Raw genomic sequence first — 18,809 nt, forward strand, 5'->3', positions numbered from 1 at the left:
TGTGCTCTGATTCTGTGCTTCCTCGTTATCTCATATAGATCTTATAAATCTAGCCACTCTAAGATTTTATGGACTACCTGAGTCATTCTATCTGGAAATATGTATGTCTTTTAAAAGAGGAGTGCAAAGAAATATTGCACGGGAAGTCATGAATGACCCTTGGTGAGATTTTTTTCTGCAGAGGGGTTTTTTGGTACCAGGAGAGAGTGTCTTCTCCATGTCTTCCATCCCCCGTGTTATCTCTGCTACAAACACGAAGCTTTGACATTACAATTCAGGGGTGAATTCAGTCCAAATCACTGGCAGATTCAGTATCTGAACACAAATGACTTCAACATACAACTTACAAGAAGGTGACTCAATATATTTTCATTTAAGTTCTCTCTTTCCAGACTGGAGAAATCCTTAGTTGGTGCATTCTCATTTCTATTTACCGAGAGAAGAAAAGATAATAGGGACATTCCAAACAATAACCACTGCTTCTTTTGGGCAGTTCCATCTCCTTTTATGTCAGTTTCATTCCCAGGTTAAAATAGAATCAACTGAAGAAATCCCAACATTATATATATATATATATATATATATTTCAATTAGCCAGCTGAGACACAGACACGTACACATATACTTTGGTGAGTCTTGTGCAAAATCCTTTCTTAATCAACTAGATCTGCAATACAATGTGTTAAGAGTTGGTTCATCGTATTATTTAATTTTCTTCTCCTTTAAATGGTTTTTTCCCCCACACTGGGAAATTTCAGCCTCCATTTTCATTAATAGACCTGTAACTTCATATGACTCTGCATTGGTTCTGAAGTATATATGCTGTTTCTATATGCAGCTTCCATGCAAATTTAACATCACTGTAGTTTCCTACATTTTCGGTCTTTCCAATCTAACTCCTGGAATCATCAAAATATTATTGCCTTTTAAGACACCTCATGTTCCCACAGGGGTATTCTTTGAACAGATAAAAGCTTAGAGTGGAGCTGACCTTTTAGCAGATCCTTCATTTTTATGCTTGTTAGCAAGTTGTACATTTTGAGAACTACTTTTCTGAGATTTTTAAGGCAGTGGATCCATTTTGTAGTTTCCTTCCCCTACATAAAATAGCATTCTCTAAAAGGGGAAGTGACTCTATTTAACATTACACATTAGAAAATCTGTAAGAAGAGCCGTTTAAAATCCTTATGAATCTCAATGGTATCAAATATTATGAGTTGTAGGACACATATTAAAGGAAAAATACTTGACTTTACAAATGAAAAGAAAAAAATGAAAATAAGAGGATATAAGGATAGAAATGCAGGAGGGCATAGGAATGAAGTACATTTATTTTGTCATTTTATGTTACTCATATCAATGCTTGGCGTTTTACTTTAAAATTATGCTAGATGTTGATAGGAAAAGATCTAACTGTGAGATAATTGAGGTTATAATTTGGTATTATTCACCCACTGAAAACTTAAAGAACAAGAAATTAGTTATTTCTATAAACGAGGTTTTAGAGAATAAATGATCACAATCTGAAATGCCAGAACTGGAATTGTAATGTTACCAGTGTCATTTTTTTTTTCTCAGTAAATATTATGGTAGTATTAAAAATTCTAAAAGTAAAATCCTTATTCTATGGTTCAATTAAAAGTTGTATCAGTTCAGTTCAGTTGCTCAGTTGTGTCTGAATCTTGGCAAGCCCTTGAACTGCAGCACACCAGGCTTCATTGTCCATCACCAACTCCTGGGGCTTGCCTAAATTCATGTCCATTGAGTCAGTGATGCCATCCAACCAGCTCATCCTCTGTCATCCCATTTTCCTTCTGCCCTCAAATTTTCCGAGCATCAGGGTTTTTCCAGTGAGTCAGTTCTTCGTACCAGGTGGCCAAAGTATTGGAGTTTCAGCTTCAGCATCAATCCTTCCAATGAATATTCAGGACTAATTTCCTTTAGGATGGACTGGTTGGATCTCTTTGATGTCCAAGGGACTCTCAAGAGTCTTCTCCAACACCACAGTTCAAAAGCATCAATTCTTCGACGCTCAGCTTTCTTTGTGGTCCAACTCTCACATCCATACATGACTACTGAAAAAACTATAGATTTGACTAGACAACCTTTGTTGGCAAAGTAATATCTCTGCTTTTTAATATGCTGTCTAGGATGGTCACAGCTTTTCTTCCAAGGAGCAAGCATCTTTTACTTTCCTGGCTACCGTCACCATCTGAAATGATTTTGGAGCTCAAAAAAATAATGTCTCTCACTGTTTCCATTGTTTCCTCATCTGTTTGCCATGAAGTGATGGGATCAGATGCCATGATCTTAGTTTTCTGAATGTTGAATCTTAAGCCTACCTTTTTACTCTCCTCTCTCACTTTCATCAAGAGGCTCTTTAGTTCTTCGCTTTCTGCCAAAAGGGTGGTGTCATCTGCATATCTGAGGTTATTGATATTTCTCCTGGCAATCTTGATTCCAGCTTGTGCTTCATCCAGCCTGGCATTTCACATGATATATACTCTGCATATAAGTTAAATAAGCAGGGTGACAGTATACAGCCTTGATATACTCCTTTCTCGATTTGGAACCAGTCTGTTGTTCCATGTCCTGTTCTAACTGTTGCTTCTTGACCTGCATACAGATTTTTCAGGAGGCAGGTCAGGTGGTCTGGTATTCCCATCTCTTTAAGAATTTTTCAGTTTGTTGTGATTCACATAGTCAAAAGTTTGGAATAATCAATAAAGCAGAAGTAGATGTTTCTCTGGAACTCTCTTGCTTTTTTTATGATCCAACAGATATTGGCAATTTGATCTCTGGTTCCTCTGCCTTTTCTAAAACCAGCTTGAACATCTGGGAAATTCACCATTTACGTACTGTTGAAGCCTGGCTTGAAGAAATTTGAGCATTACTTTGCTAGCCTGTGAGATGAATACAATTTTGTGGTAGTTTGAACATTCTTTGGCACTGCCTTTCTTTGGGATTAGAATGAAAACTGACCTTTTCCAGTCCTGTGGCCACTGCTGAGTTTTCCAAATTTGCTGCCATATTGAGTGCAGCACTTTCACAGCATCATCTTTTAGGATTTGAAATAGCTCAACTGGAATTCCATCACCTCCACTTGCTTTGTTCATAGTGACGCTTCCTGTGGCCCACTTGACTTCACATTCCAGGATGTCGGGCTCTAGGTAAGTGATCACACTATCATGGTTATCTGTGTCATGAAGATCTTTTTTGTATAGTTCTTCTGTGTATTCTTGCCACCTCTTCTTAATATCTTCTGCTTCTGTTAGGTCTAAACCATTTCTGTCCCTTATTTTGCTCATCTTTGCATGAAATGTTCCCTTGGTATCTCTAATTTTCTTGAAGAGATCTCAAGTCTTTCCCATTCTATTCTTTTCCTCTATTTCTTTGCATTGATCATTGAGGAAGGCTTTCTTATCTCTCTTTGCTATGCTTTGGAAATCTACATTCAAATGGCATATCTTCCCTTTTCTTCTTTGCCTTTCACTTCTCTTCTTTTCTCAGCTATTTTTAAGGCCTCTTAAGACAGCCATTTTGCCTTTTTGATTTCTTTTTCTTGGGAATGGTCTTGATCACTGCCTCCTCTACAATGTCATGAACCTCAGCCCATAGTTCATCAGGCACTCTATCAGATCTAATCCCTTGAAACTATTTGTCACTTCCACTGTATAATCGTGAGAGATTTGATTTAGATCATACCAGAATGGTTTCATGGTTTTCCCTACTTTCTTCAATTTAAGTCTGAATGTGGCAATAAGGAGTTAATGATCTGAGCCACAGTAATCTCCTGGTCTTGTTTTTGCTGACTGTATAGAATTTCTCCATCTTTGGCTGCAAAGAAAATAATCTGATTTTGGTATTGACCATCTTGTGATGTCCATGTATAGAGTCTTCTCTTGTCTTGCTGGAAGTGGGTGTTTCCTATGACCAGTGCATTCTCTTTGCAAAACTCTGTTAATCTCGTCCCTGCTTCATTTTGTACTCCAAGGCCAAATTTGCCTGTTACTCCAGATATCTCTTGACTTCCTATTGTTGCATTCCAGTCCCCTATGATGAAAAGGGTATCTTCTATGGGTGTTAGTTCTAGAAGGTCTTGTAGGTCTTCATAGAATCATTCAACTTCAGCTTCTTCAGCATTTTGGTTGGGGCATAGGTTTGGATCACTGTGATACTGAATGGTTTGCCTTGGAAACATACAGAGATCATTCTGTCATTTTTGAGATTGTACCTAAGTACTGCATTTCAGACTCTTTTGTTGACTATAAGGGTTACTCCATTTCTTCTAAGGGATTTTTGTCCACAGTAGTAGATATAATGGTCATCTGAGTTAAATTCACCCATTCCTGTCCATTCCTAAAATGTCAATGTTCAATCTTGCAATCTTTTGTTTGACCACTTCTAATTTATCTTGATTCATGGACCTAACATTCCAGGTTCCTATCTATATTGTTCTTTACAGCATCGACTTTATTTCCAGCACTAGTCACATGCACACCTGGGTGTTGTTTCTGTTTTGGCTCTCTCTCTTCATTCTTTCTGAAATTATTCCTCCACTCTTCTCCAGTAGCATATTGGGCAACTACCTGGGGAGTTCATCGTTCAGTGTCCTATCTTTTGGCTTTTCATACTGTTCATAGGGTTCTCAAGGCAAGAATACTGAAATGGTTTGCCATTGCCTTCTCCAGTGGACCACCTTTTTTCAGATCTCTTCACCATGACCCGTCCATCTTGGGTGGCCCCACACGGCATGGCTCCTAGTTTCACTGAGTTAGACAAGGCTGTGGTCCATGTGATCAGTTTGATCAGTTTTCTGCCATTGTGGTTTTCATTCTGTCTGCCCTCTGAGGGATAAGGATAAGAGGCTTATGGAAGCTTCCTGATGGGACAGACTGATTGTGGGGGAAACTGGGTCTTGTTCTTATGGTGGGGCCATGCTCAGTAAATCTTTAATCCAGTTTTCTGTTGATGGGCAGGGCTGTGTTCCCTCTCTGTTGTTTGGCCTGAGACCAAACTACGGTGGAGGTAATGAAGATGATGGGACCTCCTTCAAAAGGTCCAGTGCACACACTGCTGAACTCAGTGCCCCCACTCTGCATCAGGCCACTGCTGACCCACTCCTCTGCCAGAGACTCCTGGACACTCACAGGCAAGTCTGGGCCAGTCTGTCTTGTGGGGACATTGCTCCTTTCTCCTGGGTCCTGGTGTACACAAGATTTTGTTTGTGCCCTCCAAGAGTCTGTTTCACCAGGCCTGTGTAAGTTCTGGTGGCTCTATGGTGGGGTTAATAGTCACCTCCTCCAAGAGGGCTCATGCCACTTGCAGGTCTGCTGCACCCAGAGCCCCTGCCCTTGTGGCAGGCCACTGCTGACCTGTGCCTCCACAGGAGACACTCTGACACTCAAAGGCAGGTCTGACTCAGTCTCTGTAGGATCTCCTGGTGCACACAAGGGTTTGAGTCCTCCAAGTGTCTCTGGCGGGTGTAAGATTTGATTCTAAACACGATTTTTCCCCTCCTACCATCTTTCTGGGGTCTCCTTTGCCCTTGGACATGGGGTATCCTTTTTTGGTGGGATCCAACATTCTCCTGTTGATGGTTGTTCAGCAGCGAGTTGTAAGTTTGGAATTCTCACAGGACAAGATGAGCACAAGATGTCCTTCTACTTTGCCCTCTTGGCAAAAAATGTGTATCAGTTCAGTTCAGTTCACTCAGTCGTGTCTGACTCTTTGCGACCCCATGAATTGCAGCATGCCAGGCCTCCCTGTCCATCACCATCTCCCAGAGTTCACCCAAACCCACGTCCATTGAGTCGGTGATGCCATCCAGCCAACTCATCCTCTGTCGTCCCCTTCTCCACCTGCCCCCAATCCCTTCCAGCATCAGAGTCTTTTCCAATGAGTCAACTCTTTGCATGAGGTGGCCAAAGTATTGGAGTTTCAGCTTTAGCATCATTCCTTCCAAAGAACACCCAGGACTGATCTCCTTTAGAATGGACTGGTTGGATCTCCTTGCAGTCCAAGGGACTCTCAAGAGTCTTCTCCAACACCACAGTTCAAAAGCATCAATTCTTCAGCGCTCAGCTTTCTTCACAGTCCAACTCTCACATCCATATATGACGTAAGTATTAGAGAAACGCAAATCAAAACTACAATGAGGTTACACCTCACACCTGTCAGAATGGCCATCATTTAAAAATTTACAAACAATAAAGGCTGAAGATGAGGAGAAAAGGGAACCCTCTGGCACTGTTGGTGGGAATGTAACTTGATACAGCCACTATGGAGAACAGTATGGAGGTTCATTAAAAAACTAAAAATAGAACTACCAAATGACCCAGAAATTTCACTACTGGGAATATACCCAAAGAAAATAGTAATTCAAAAAGCCACATACACTTAGTGTTCATTGCAGCACTCTTTACAATAGCCAGGACATGGAAGCAACCCAGACGTTCATCAACAGAGGAGTGGATAAAGAAGATGTGGTACATATATACAATAGAATATTATTCAGCCATAAAAAGGAACAAAAGTGGGTCGTTTGTAGAGACGTGGAAGGACCCAGAGACTCTCACACAGAGTAAAGTGAGTCAGAAAGAGATAAATATCATATATTAACACATATATGTGGAATCTAGAAAAATGGTATAGATGATCTTATTTCCAAAACAAACAGAGACACAAACATAGAGCACAAATGTATGGACACCAAGCAGGGAAAGGGGAGTGGGATGAATTGGAAGATTGGGATTGACATATATACACTATTGGTACTATGTATAAAATAGACAGCTAATGAGAACCTATTGTTTAGCACAGAGAACTCTACTCACTGTGCTGACCTAAATGGGAATGAAAACCAAAAAAGAGGGGATGTAGGTATACATACAGCTGATTCACTTTACTGTACAGTAGAAACTAATACAACATTGTAAAGCAACTATGAAAAAATTTAAAAATAAAAATTATATGCCAAATTGTAGATAATTGGATTGAACATACAGTATTAGGTACCAAGCATTTAAAAGGAATCAGTGTTTAAACGATATTTGGAATGAAAATTTGTTTACAGAGTTGTAATTTTTGTGCATCCTGAGTACCTAGAACTTTCACCCTAGCATAAATTAGGTAAGCAGTAAATAGTTGCTGGATTGATACTCTGGATCAACATTTCTTACAGCACGGTCAAAGAAATACTGGGGTGTTCCATTTTGCTGTTAATAAATGTGAAAGGGGAGTTCTCTGGTTAAAGACATTTGGGAACCACAGCATATAAAGATTACAAATACTCAAGTTGTGTATAATCTCTGAGGATTCCTTTGTCAAAGGAAGATGTGGTTGTGGCTCATTTCATTGACTATGTCCCAGGTAGCTCAGCTGGTAAAGAATCGGCCTGTAATGCAGAAGGCCCCGGATCGATTCCTGGGTCAGAAAGATTCCCTGGAGAAGGGATAGGCTACCCATTCCACTATTCTTGGGCTTTCCTGGTGGCTCAGCTGGTAAAGAATCTGCCTGCAATGTGATCCCTGGGTTGGGAGGGATCACATTGAGAAGGGATCAGCTACCCAAACCTGGAGAATTCCATGGAGTGTATAGTCCACAGGGTCGCAAAGAATTGGACAGGACTGAATGACTTTCACTTCATTGACTATGTAACCTTTTCCTAAGTAATAACCATGGTCATTTTCCAGTTCCAGTGGGAGGTTCTGTTTAAGCCCTTCTTGCTCTCATTCACGGTATGTCTGGATACCTGCTGTCAGCTCTGCCAGGAGTCTGCTTTGTGTACAGATCCCATCCAGAAAATCATTTTCTTGAAAATAGATGGAAAGTCAACATTCACTGTTTGATGATCTTGCAAAGAAAGTAAAGATCTTTTTCACTAATTGATGCAGCAAATCAACATCATCATATTTTGCAAAAATAAGTCTAAAGAAATTGTGATTACCATAGCATTTAAGCTATAGATCAATTTTGGGAGAATTGGCATCTTAACTATATTATTTTTCTGATAAATCAATACCACATTCCTCTCTGTTTATATAAGGATTCTTCAACTTCTCACTGCAATGTTATAGTTTTCTATGTACATGACTTGCAAAACTTTGTCAAATTTACATTTACTATTTCATATCTGTTGATGCTTTCTTGCAATCAATTTCAATTTCTGATTGTCCTTTGCTAACATATAGGAATCAAACTGATTTTTGTATTTGAATACATATTACATGTATTCTGCAATTATTCTTAAATATACTTTCCAGTAGCTTTTTACATTTTATGAAGGATTTTTCACATAGACAAAATCCTTTGTGAATAAGGAGAGATTTGCTTCTCTCTTTCTGGATGCTTTTTATTTCTTTTCCTAGGAAGTATAATATGGAATAGAAACGGTGAGAGGGAACATTTTCGCCTTGTCCCACTTGCTTAGGGAGAAAGCACTGAGGCTTTCATCATTGAATATGATGTTACCTGTAGGTTTTTTTTTTTGAACCCTCCTTCTGTTCCTAATTTGCAGAGCTTATTTTTCCCTTTTCAGAAATGGCTATGAGACTGTTGTAATCTGCTTTTTCTGCATCTATTGAGATGATCATATTTTCAATATGGTGAACTAAAATGAGTTTTTTTTTAACTGAATAAATTTGACCAGCATAGACATGGAACTTATCTCACTTTCAAGGAAGCAGAAATAAGACTCCTGTACTTTTATGGACCTATGCTGAGGGTGGGGGCTGTGACGGAGGGGGAGGATTGGAAAAATACTGGTAGGAGTCAGATAGGGGAAAAGTGGCTTCTTCAAAGTTACTCCCTCCTCTCCTGATTATGAAGGCTGTAAGACGACTTCAGCAGAAGATTCAGATAGAGAGACCTAGAAATGAGGGCACTTGAATTTGGAATGCAAACACTCCTCAGAGCATGGCCTGGAGAGGGGTCCAGGGTCCTTGGCCGTGTCTCTCTTCAGAGACTGCAGGGCAGGAGCTCTGGACCAAGTCTGGGGTCAGGAGGGCAACATTCCCTAGTGAGCTCCCCAGGTGAAGCCCTGGTAATTGCTGAAGGTAGCAGATCCCAGGATACTTAAAATGAGGAATGCTGTTTAATGTTCATTTAAAAAAAATATGGAATTTGGGGCTTAATATCAAACCCTTGCTTGTTTCAATAGTAATATATTTTCCCCCCAAACATTTCACACTCATCATCTATATCTCATGGCTATGAGGATTGCCTTGGACATCTTTATGTCCCCAAAGTTCACAAGTATCTGAGCTTGAGGAACATATTACTGGATACAGGGAGTCTCTAGCATTCATTTCTGATTTTATGTTACCTGAACATAGATGAAAAGTTTGAAATGTATGGGGAAAAGAAAACTGTATTTTTTTTTTTTTGAGTAAATTATGAGCTTACACAGATTGATACGTATATATTTTCTTTAAAAATTGTCTGCTATTTTCAGGAAAATGAAAATGAGACACAGATACAGAGGAAATCACTCACAAATGGAATCTGAGAATTTGTATTAAAGATCAGAACCACTGGGAAGTGTAGAGTCTTTCTAACTCCGTAGGTTTACCTCTCTGGTTCTTTTAAACTCATATTTTCTGACATATATTCTCTAGGAATGACAGACAGCCCCAGTGTCCTGCATCCGCCAGAAGACGGTCCCAGTCATGTTAGCCAACGACATCCTTTTTGAATTTTCACTTTGCAAGACATTCGCATTTTCAAAACATTCTGAGTTCACTTACAATTTTCAGGTAGAATTTTGTAAGGCTGCTGCTGCTGCTAAGTCGCTGCAAGGTTAATTATTGTCTAAGAGGTGTGACAGAAGGAAAAGCTTTTTCTGTTTTATAGACTTTTAAATTCCTTTACAAAAATGTGTGCTTTGATTTCTCAGGTAGTGATAAGCATTTATTTCAGCAAAACTGCAGTGAAAAATAGTCTTCTTCATAACTTCTTTTCTAGTTCATTCAAGCATGCTGCCTAGCCTTACCTTTTGTTAGGCCTGTAACTATTCCATTACTAAATGTGTCACTTTCAGGGGCACCTTCCATTGTGTCTTTAACTAATTACTTCCAAGGTTCTCCATGGCTATGTTTTCCCTCGGGTCCTGCCATCTCCTTCCCTCAGTCAGTCTTCCTGCATCCTCCTTGGATTGTCTGTTCTCATAATTCTTAACCAAGTAAGAATGTTCCCTACAATATGCTGCTTCACGCATCCTGACTCTAGCTAGAAAAAAAATCCTGGCTGAGTTCCAGTTTGTTCTCTACTCGAGATTTTTAGTTGAAGCCATTTTGCTCCCAGAAAGTTTTTTTCATCCAAGTCATCTTTCATAAGAATAACTTAGCATCATATATTAATGTATATATATGGAATCTAGAAAGGTGGTACTGATGAACTTATTTGCAGGCAGAAATTGAGATGCAGACATAGAGAAAGAAGAGACTTGTAACACACTGGGGCAAGGAGAAGTTGGGATGAATTGAGAGAGTAGCACTGAAACATATTTATTATAAAACAGATAGCCAGTGGGAACCTGCTGTATGACACAGGGAGCTCAACCTTCTGCTCTCTGACAACCTAGAGGGGTGGGCAGGAGGCTCAGGAGGGAGGGGACATATGTATGCCTACGGCTGATTCATGTTGGTGCATGGCAGAAAGCAACACAATATTGTCAAGCAATTATTCTCCAATTAAAAACAACTTTTAAACAGCATATTTTTTACTCATAATTTTTATGGCATTTTCTCTCTTTGAAATTAATCTTGGGCTTTTATTTTAACAGTTCTTATGGATTATTTAACTAAATACAAGACCATTTTTTATTACTTTGTACTTTTTTTCAGCTTTATTGGAGGCTTCATTGACAAACAAAATTATGACATACTTAAAGTATATCATACAACGTCATAATACACTGTGAAAGAATTCTCCATTCAATACTGTATTATTCTACTATAGCTGTCATGCCAGAATATAATCCTCAGACTTTATTTATTTTATAACTCAGTTTGTATCGTTTTACCAGTTATGGGGAACAGTGTCAGATTCGTGATCTCCAGAAGAAGACTTAGATTCAGGATCAGGGACCAGGCTTGATTACTCAGACCTTTAGCCTGGCGGATACGGTGGAAGTGAGAAATAGATTTAAGGGACTAGATCTGATAGACAGAGTGCCTGATAAACTATGGACAGAGGTTTGTGAACAGGAGACAGGAAGCAAGACCACCCCCATGGAAAAGAAATGCAATAAAGCAAAATGGCTGTCTGAGGAGGCCTTACAAATAGCTGTGAAAAGAAGAGAAGCAAAAAGCAAAGGAGAAAAGGAAAGATATTTCCATCTGAATGCAGAGTTCCAAAGAATAGCAAGGAGAGATAAGAAAGCCTTCCTCAGCGATCAATGCAAAGAGATAGAGAAAACAACAGAATGGGAAAGACTGAGAAGGCAATGGCACCCCACTCCAGTACTCTTTGCCTGGAAAACCCCATTGATGGAGGAGCCTGGAAGGCTGCAGATCATGGGGTCGCTGAGGGTCGGACACGACTGAGCGACTTCACTTTCACTTTTCACTTTCCACTTACATGCACTGGAGAAGGAAATGGCAACCCACTCCAGTGTTCTTGCCTGGAAAATCCCAGGGACAGGGGAGCCTGGTGGGCTGCTGTCTATGGGGCTGCACAGAGTCGGACACAACTGAAGTGACTTAGCAGCTTAGCAGCAGAGATCTCCTCAAGAAAATTAGAGATACCAAGGGAACATTTCATGCAAAGATGGGCTCGATAAAGGACAGAAATGGTATGGACATAACAGAAGAATAAGATATTAAGAAGAGGTGGCAATAATACACAGAAGAACTGTACAAAAAAGATCTTCACAACCCAGATAATCATGATGGTGTGATCACTCACCTAGAGCCAGACATTCTGGAGTGTGAAGTCAAGTGGGCCTTAGGAAGCATCACTACGAACAAAGCTAGTGGAGGTGATGGAATTCCAGTTGAGCTATTCCAAATCCTGAAAGATGATGCTGTGAAAGTGCTGCACTCAATATGCCAGCAAATTTGGAAAACTCGGCAGTGGCCACAGGACTGGAAAAGGTCAGTTTTCATTCCAATCCCAAAGAAAGGCAATGCCAAAGAATGCTCAAACTACCGCACAATTGTACTCATCTCACACGCTAGTAAAGTAATGCTCAAAATTCTCCAAGCCAGGCTTCAGCAATCTGTGAACTGTGAACTTCCAGATGTTCAAGCTGGTTTTAGAAAAGGCAGAGGAACCAGAGGTCAAATTGCCAACATCCGATTGATCATCGAAAAAGCAGGAGACTTCCAGAAAAACATCTATTTCTGCGTTATTGACTATGCCAAAGCCTTTGACTGTGAGGATCACAATAAACTGTGGGAAATTCTGAAAGTAATGGGAATACCAAACCACCTGACCTGCCTCTTGAGAAACCTGTATGCAGGTCAGGAAGCAACAGTTAGAACTGGACATGGAACAACAGACTGCTTCCAAATAGGAAAAGGAGTATGTCAAGGCTGTATATTGTCACCCTGCTTATTTAACTTATACGCAGAGTACATCATGAGAAATGCTGGGCTGGAAGAAGCACAAGCTGGAATCAAGATTGCGGGGAGAAATATCAATAATGTCAGATATGCAGATGACACCACCCTTATGGCAGAAAGTGAAGAGGAACTAAAGAGCCTCTTGATGAAAGTGAAAGAGGAGAGTGAAAAAGTTGGCTTAAAGCTCAACATTCTGAAAACGAAGATCATGGCATCCGGTCCCATCACTTCATGGGAAATAGATGGGGAAAAACTGGAAACAGTGTCAGACTTTATTTTGGGGGGCTCCAAAATCACTGCAGATGGTGTCTGCAGCCATGAAATTAAAAGACACTTACTCCTTGGAAGGAAAGTTATGACCAACCTAGATAGCATATTCAAAAGCAGAGACACTACTTTGCTAACAAATGTTTGTCTAGTCAAGGCTATGGTTTTTCCAGTGGTCATGTATGGATGTGAGAGCTGGACTGTGAAGAAAGCTGAGGGCCAAAGAATTGATGCTTTTAAACTTTGGTGTTGGAGAAGGCTCTTGAGGGTCCCTTGGACAGCAAGGAGATCCAACCAGTCCATCCTTAAGGAGATCAGTCCTGGGTGTTCATTGCAAGAACTGATGCTGAAGCTGAAAGTCCAATACTTTGGCCACCTCATGCGAAGAGTTTACTCATTGGAAAAGACCTTGATTCTGGGAGGGATTTCGGGCAGGAGGACAAGGGGACGACAGAGGATGAGAAGGCTGGGTGGCATCACCAACTCGATGGACATGAGTTTGGGTAAACTCTGGGAGTTGGTGATGGACAGGGAGGCCTGGCGTGCTGCAATTCATGAGGTCACAAAGAATCAGATATGATTTTGTGACTAAACTGAATTGAACTAGCTTGGCAGAAGTCTGATTACAGTGAGAAAGGATGGAGAAAGCTTCTGACATAGATACATAAGTGGGACAGAACGTGACCCATTGGCTAGTCTGATCAAGCCCTTATATACTTTTTACCAGATCTACTCTTAATACATATTAAATTAACATGATTATAACTAACAATAGAAAGGTTTTACCACACCCACTCCTACAACATAAGATAAGAAAGATTAGTTAGGGGGTTCTTGTTAAGAAGGAGAAACATGTCCTTGAGCAAGATACATTGTTTTTATATAATCATTAGTACAGAGTTTAAGGAAAAACCTACCCTTGGGCAAGATGAGTTGTTTTGTTATATAATCATTAGCTTCCCTAGTGGCTTATACAGTAAAGAACCTGCTTGCAATGCAGGAGACCTGGGTTCATCCCTGGGTTGGGAAGATCCCCTGGAGAAGGGCATGGCAACCCCCTCCAGTATTCTTGCCTGGAGAATCCCCATGGACAGAGGGGCCTGGTGGCCTATAGTCCATGGGGTCACAAAGAGTCGGACACGACTGAGCAACTAAACACACGCAGCACATTAGCTCTGAGCTTAAAGAAAGTCTTAAAGATTGTTGTCATAACAACAGAGTTTAAGAATAAATGTATGTGACTAAGACAAGCAATGTAGAAGAAAAAGTTTGTCCTTTTCTCCTCCTTGAGAAACCCAGACCCCTTTCTCCTTGAGGGTCCTTGACTCCTTATCAACCTACCTAAGAATTAGCTCTCTTACCAGCCTCTCCCTATTTCTTGGATTTCCCAATACCAGGCAAGCACTTCTCTACCTTCTGTACATTTGGTGGGCTTCCCTAGTGGCTCAGAAGGTAAAGCGTCTGCCTGCATTGCAGGAGACCTGGGTTTGATCCCTGGGTCAGAAACATCCCCTGGAGAAGGAAATGTCAACCTACTCCAGTACTCTTGCCTGGAAAATTCCATGGATGGAGGTGCCTGGTAGGCTACAGTCCATAGGGTTGCAAAGAGTTGGACATGACTGAACGACCTCACTTTCACTTTCTTTCATACATTTTACTTCTTTTTTTCAGGATTCCTCATGTAAGTGATTGGAGAAGGCAATGGCACCCCACTCCAGTACTCTTGCCTGGAAAATCCCATGGACGGAGGAGCCTGGTAGGCTGCAGTCCATGGGGTCGCTAAGAGTCGGACACGACTGAGGGACTTCACTTTCACTTTTCACTTTCATGCAGTGAAGGAAATGGCAACCCACTCCAGTGTTCTTGCCTGGAGAATCCCAGGGACGGCAGAGCCTGGTGGGCTACCGTCTGTGGGGTCGCACAGAGTCGGACATGACTGAAGTGACTTAGCAGTAGCATAGTGATGACATGCGTCTTTCTCTCTGGCTTATTTTACTTAGCATAATACCCTCCAAGTTCATCCACTTTGTTGCAGATGACAGGATTTTCTTCATTTACAATTTTGGATGAATAATCTATCTATTATTTATCCATTCTATCCAAACAATAGAAAGAAACTTTGTTTCCATATCTTGGCTAATGTGAATAATACCATAATCAACACAGGAGTAGAGATCATCTCCTTGAGATAATGGTTTTACTTCCTATGGATATATTCCTAGAAATAGGATTGCTGAATCATATAGCAGTTCTATTTTTAATTTAAGGAACTGCCATACTGTCTTCCATATTAGCTCTACGAGTTTACATTCCCATCAACACTGCACAAAGGCTCTCCTTTTTACACATTCTCAGATCAGATCAGTTGCTCAGTCGTGTCTGACTCTTTGTGACCCCATGAATCACAGCATGCCAGGCCTCCCTGCCCATCACCAACTCCCGGAGTTCACTCAGACTCATGTCCATCGAGTCAGTGATGCCATCCAGCCATCTCATCCTCTGTCGTCCCCTTCTCCTCCTGCCCCCAATCCCTCCCAGCATCAGAGTCTTTTCCAATGAGTCAACTCTTCGCATGAGGTAGCTAAAGTACTGGAGTTTCAGCTTTAGCATCATTCCTTCCAAAGAAATCCCAGGGCTGATCTCCTTCAGAATGGACTGGTTGGATCTCCTTGCAGTCCAGGGGACTCTCAAGAGTCTTCTCCAACACGACAGTTCAAAAGCATCAATTCTTCAGCGCTCAGCCTTCTTCACAGTCCAACTCTCACATGACCACATGACCACAGGAAAAACCATAGCCCTGACTAGATGGACCTTTGTTGGCAAAGTAATGTCTCTGCTTTTGAATATGCTATCTAGGTTGGTCATAACTTTCCTTCCAAGGAGTAAGCGTCTTTTAATTTCATGGCTGCAGTCACCATCTGTAGTGATTTTGGAGCCCAGAAAAATAAAGTCTAGCCAGCGTTTATCATCTTTTGTTTTTTTGATAATGGCCATCTTAACAGGTCATATCTCTTGATGGTTTGATTTCTGTTTCACATAACTTTTGGCTATCTATGTGTCTTTCTTGATGGAAAAAACTGTCTATTCAGATCTGCTAATTTTTTAATCTGATTTTTTTTCTTTTTTTTCCCTACTGAGTTGTTAGACTTGCTCATATAGTCTGGATATGTGGTCTGCAGATATTGGTTGCCTTCTCATTTTGTTGATGGTTTCCTTTATTGTACAGAAGCTTTTTAAATTTGATTCTGCAACTGTTCTGCCTAAAAATCTTCAATGTTTTCCCAATGCAATGAAATAAAATTCTGACCCATTACAATAGCCCTGTTTAATCTGGCTCCTGCCTCATTTTCAAGACCTCATTCTCTTACACTACTTCCTGATTTTGTCAATCCTGTGTTCTGGACACACCAAGTTTATTCCTATCCCAGAGATTGTTTTTTTGCTCTTTTTTTAGGCAAATGCTCCTCCCCAAGGTTTTTGTGCCCCCTTGGCCCAAATTCTCATGCTTTATTCCAGCATCCTATTTTATTTTCTGTATAGCAATTAGCATTTGTGCAAAAATATATTATTTATTTACAATGCACTGTTCCTAATATGTGAGGTCTGAGATGACAGGAACTGAATTTATCTTGCTCACCTTTATAGTGTCAAATGTCTAGAAGAATGTCTGGCAAAGATGATGAGACTGAACCAAATAGATGTAGCCAAGGTGCACCTTGACTCAGGGGGAATTTTTCTGCGTCTTTCCTTCCCTCTCGTAACCCCATATATTTTTAATCAAAACATAGCTGTTCTCCAGAAATCTTTTAATTAATCAATATTAGTGTAAATTGAAACAATAGGTTAACTCTTCTACAGGACCTTTGTATTTCAAGATACTTTTCTAAATATGGCATAAAAGAACAGGAAAGGGACACACGTGGAGACAACATGAGGCTCTTCAATAGCCTGAAACCACACCACGGTCCAACAACTTTCTTGGGAGCTCTTGGGCTGACATCAGACAAAGAAATCATTTATGTTCACTGTTCTCTTGAGATACTTACTGTCTTATGCCAGCTGTGATACAAGTCTGAGGAAACCTAATTCCTCTTCACAGCTTAATAAAGTGTTTTACCTTGCATATTAAGAATCTAGATCACTGTATTTGAAAGGTACCATTGTATAATGCTATGATTTTAGGAAAAATTATAATTAAAAAAATTACACAACACAGTGGTCTTGCAGAGAAAGGCAGAACAAGCTTTTCTAAGTCCTTGCTGGTTCATTACCAATATTCTCTAAATTTGATGATGAAATGAGATGGAGTCTATAATTAAACTCCATGCTACAAAAAAACAACTTGCTTGCTACTCTTAACATTCTATGAAAATGAAAACATATTGCTATGAAATAACATTCCATTTCATTCAAGTAATTTCTATGGAATTAATTTGTGGAAAAAAGATTTTAAAAAAATCAAATCTATTTGCAGTATCCCAACCTTGGGCCATTCAATTAGCTGTAAAATACTAACTGTAGACATTGTCATCAATTACTGAATAGGATAGAAAGATGTGTGAAAATCAAAATCCTTGCTCCTAATTTCTCCTAAAACATTCTACCAGAGATAACTATTGACTAATTTGAATTTTATCTTTCTATGCTCTCCAAATTATGGTAAATTAACAATGAGCAGAAGCTACGGCAAAATGAAGGTAGCAAGAGGAAAAAGAAACAAACAATAAACATAGAAATAAAATATTGACCAGTCGCCCCTCAGTTGAGTTGAGTTGCTCAGTTGTGTCTCTTTGCGACCCCATGGACTGCAGCACACCAGGTTTCCCTGTTCATCACCAACTCCCAGAGCTTGCTCAAACTAAGGTTCTTTGAATTGGTGATGCTATCCAGCCATCTCATCCTCTGTCATCCCCTTTTCCTTCTGCCTTCAATCTTTCCCAGCATCAGAGTCTTTTCCAATGAGTCAATACTTTTCATCAGGTGGCCAAAGTATTGAAGCTTCAACTTCAGCATCAGTCCTTCCAATGAATATTCAGGACTAATTTCCTTTAGGATTGACTGATTTGATCTCCTTGCAGTCCAAGAGACTCTCAAGAGTCTTCTCCAACATCACAGTTGGAAAGCATCAATTCTTCGGCACTCAGCTTTCTTTGTGTTCCAACTCTCACATCCATACATGGCTGCTGGAAAAACCATAGCTTTGACTAGATGGACCTTTATTGGCAAAGTAATCTCTGCTTTTTAATATGCTGTCTAGGCTTGTCATAGCTTTTCTTCCAAGGAGCAAGTGTCTTTTAATTGCATGGCTGCAGTCACCTTCACAGTGATTTTGGAGATCCCCAAAATAAAACGTCTTTCACTGTTTCCATTGTTTCCCCATCTATTTGCCATGAAGTGATGGGACTAGATGCCATGATCTTTGTTTTTTGAATGTTGAGTTTTTAGGCAGCTTTTTCACTCTTCCCTTTTACTTTCATCAAGAAGTTCTTTACTTTCTCTTCACTTTCTGCCATTAAAGTTGCATCATCTGCATATCTGAGGTTATTGATATTTCTCCCGCCAATCTTGATTCCACCTTGTGCTTCATCCAGCCCAGCATTTCACATGATGTACTCTGCATTTAAGTTAAATAAGCAGGGTGATAATATGCAGCCTTGACATACTCCTTTCCCAATTTTGAACCCATCCATTGTTCCATGTTCAGTTAGAACGGTTGCTTCTTGACTTGCATACAGATTTCTCAGGAGGCAGGTAAGGCGCTCTGGTGTTCCAATCTCTTTAAGAATTTTCTACAGTTTGTTGTGATCCACACAAAATCTTTGGCATAGTCAATAAAGCAGTAGATGTTTTTCTGGAACTCTCGCTTTTCTATGATCCAACGGATGTTAGCAATTTGATCTCTGGTTCCTCTGCCTTTTCTAAATCCAGCTTAAACATCTGAAAGTTCTCGATTCATATGTTGTTGAATCTTTGCTT

Source organism: Bubalus kerabau, chromosome 2 (genome assembly GCF_029407905.1).
Source record: "Bubalus kerabau isolate K-KA32 ecotype Philippines breed swamp buffalo chromosome 2, PCC_UOA_SB_1v2, whole genome shotgun sequence".
NCBI classification, from domain to species: domain Eukaryota; kingdom Metazoa; phylum Chordata; class Mammalia; order Artiodactyla; family Bovidae; genus Bubalus; species Bubalus kerabau.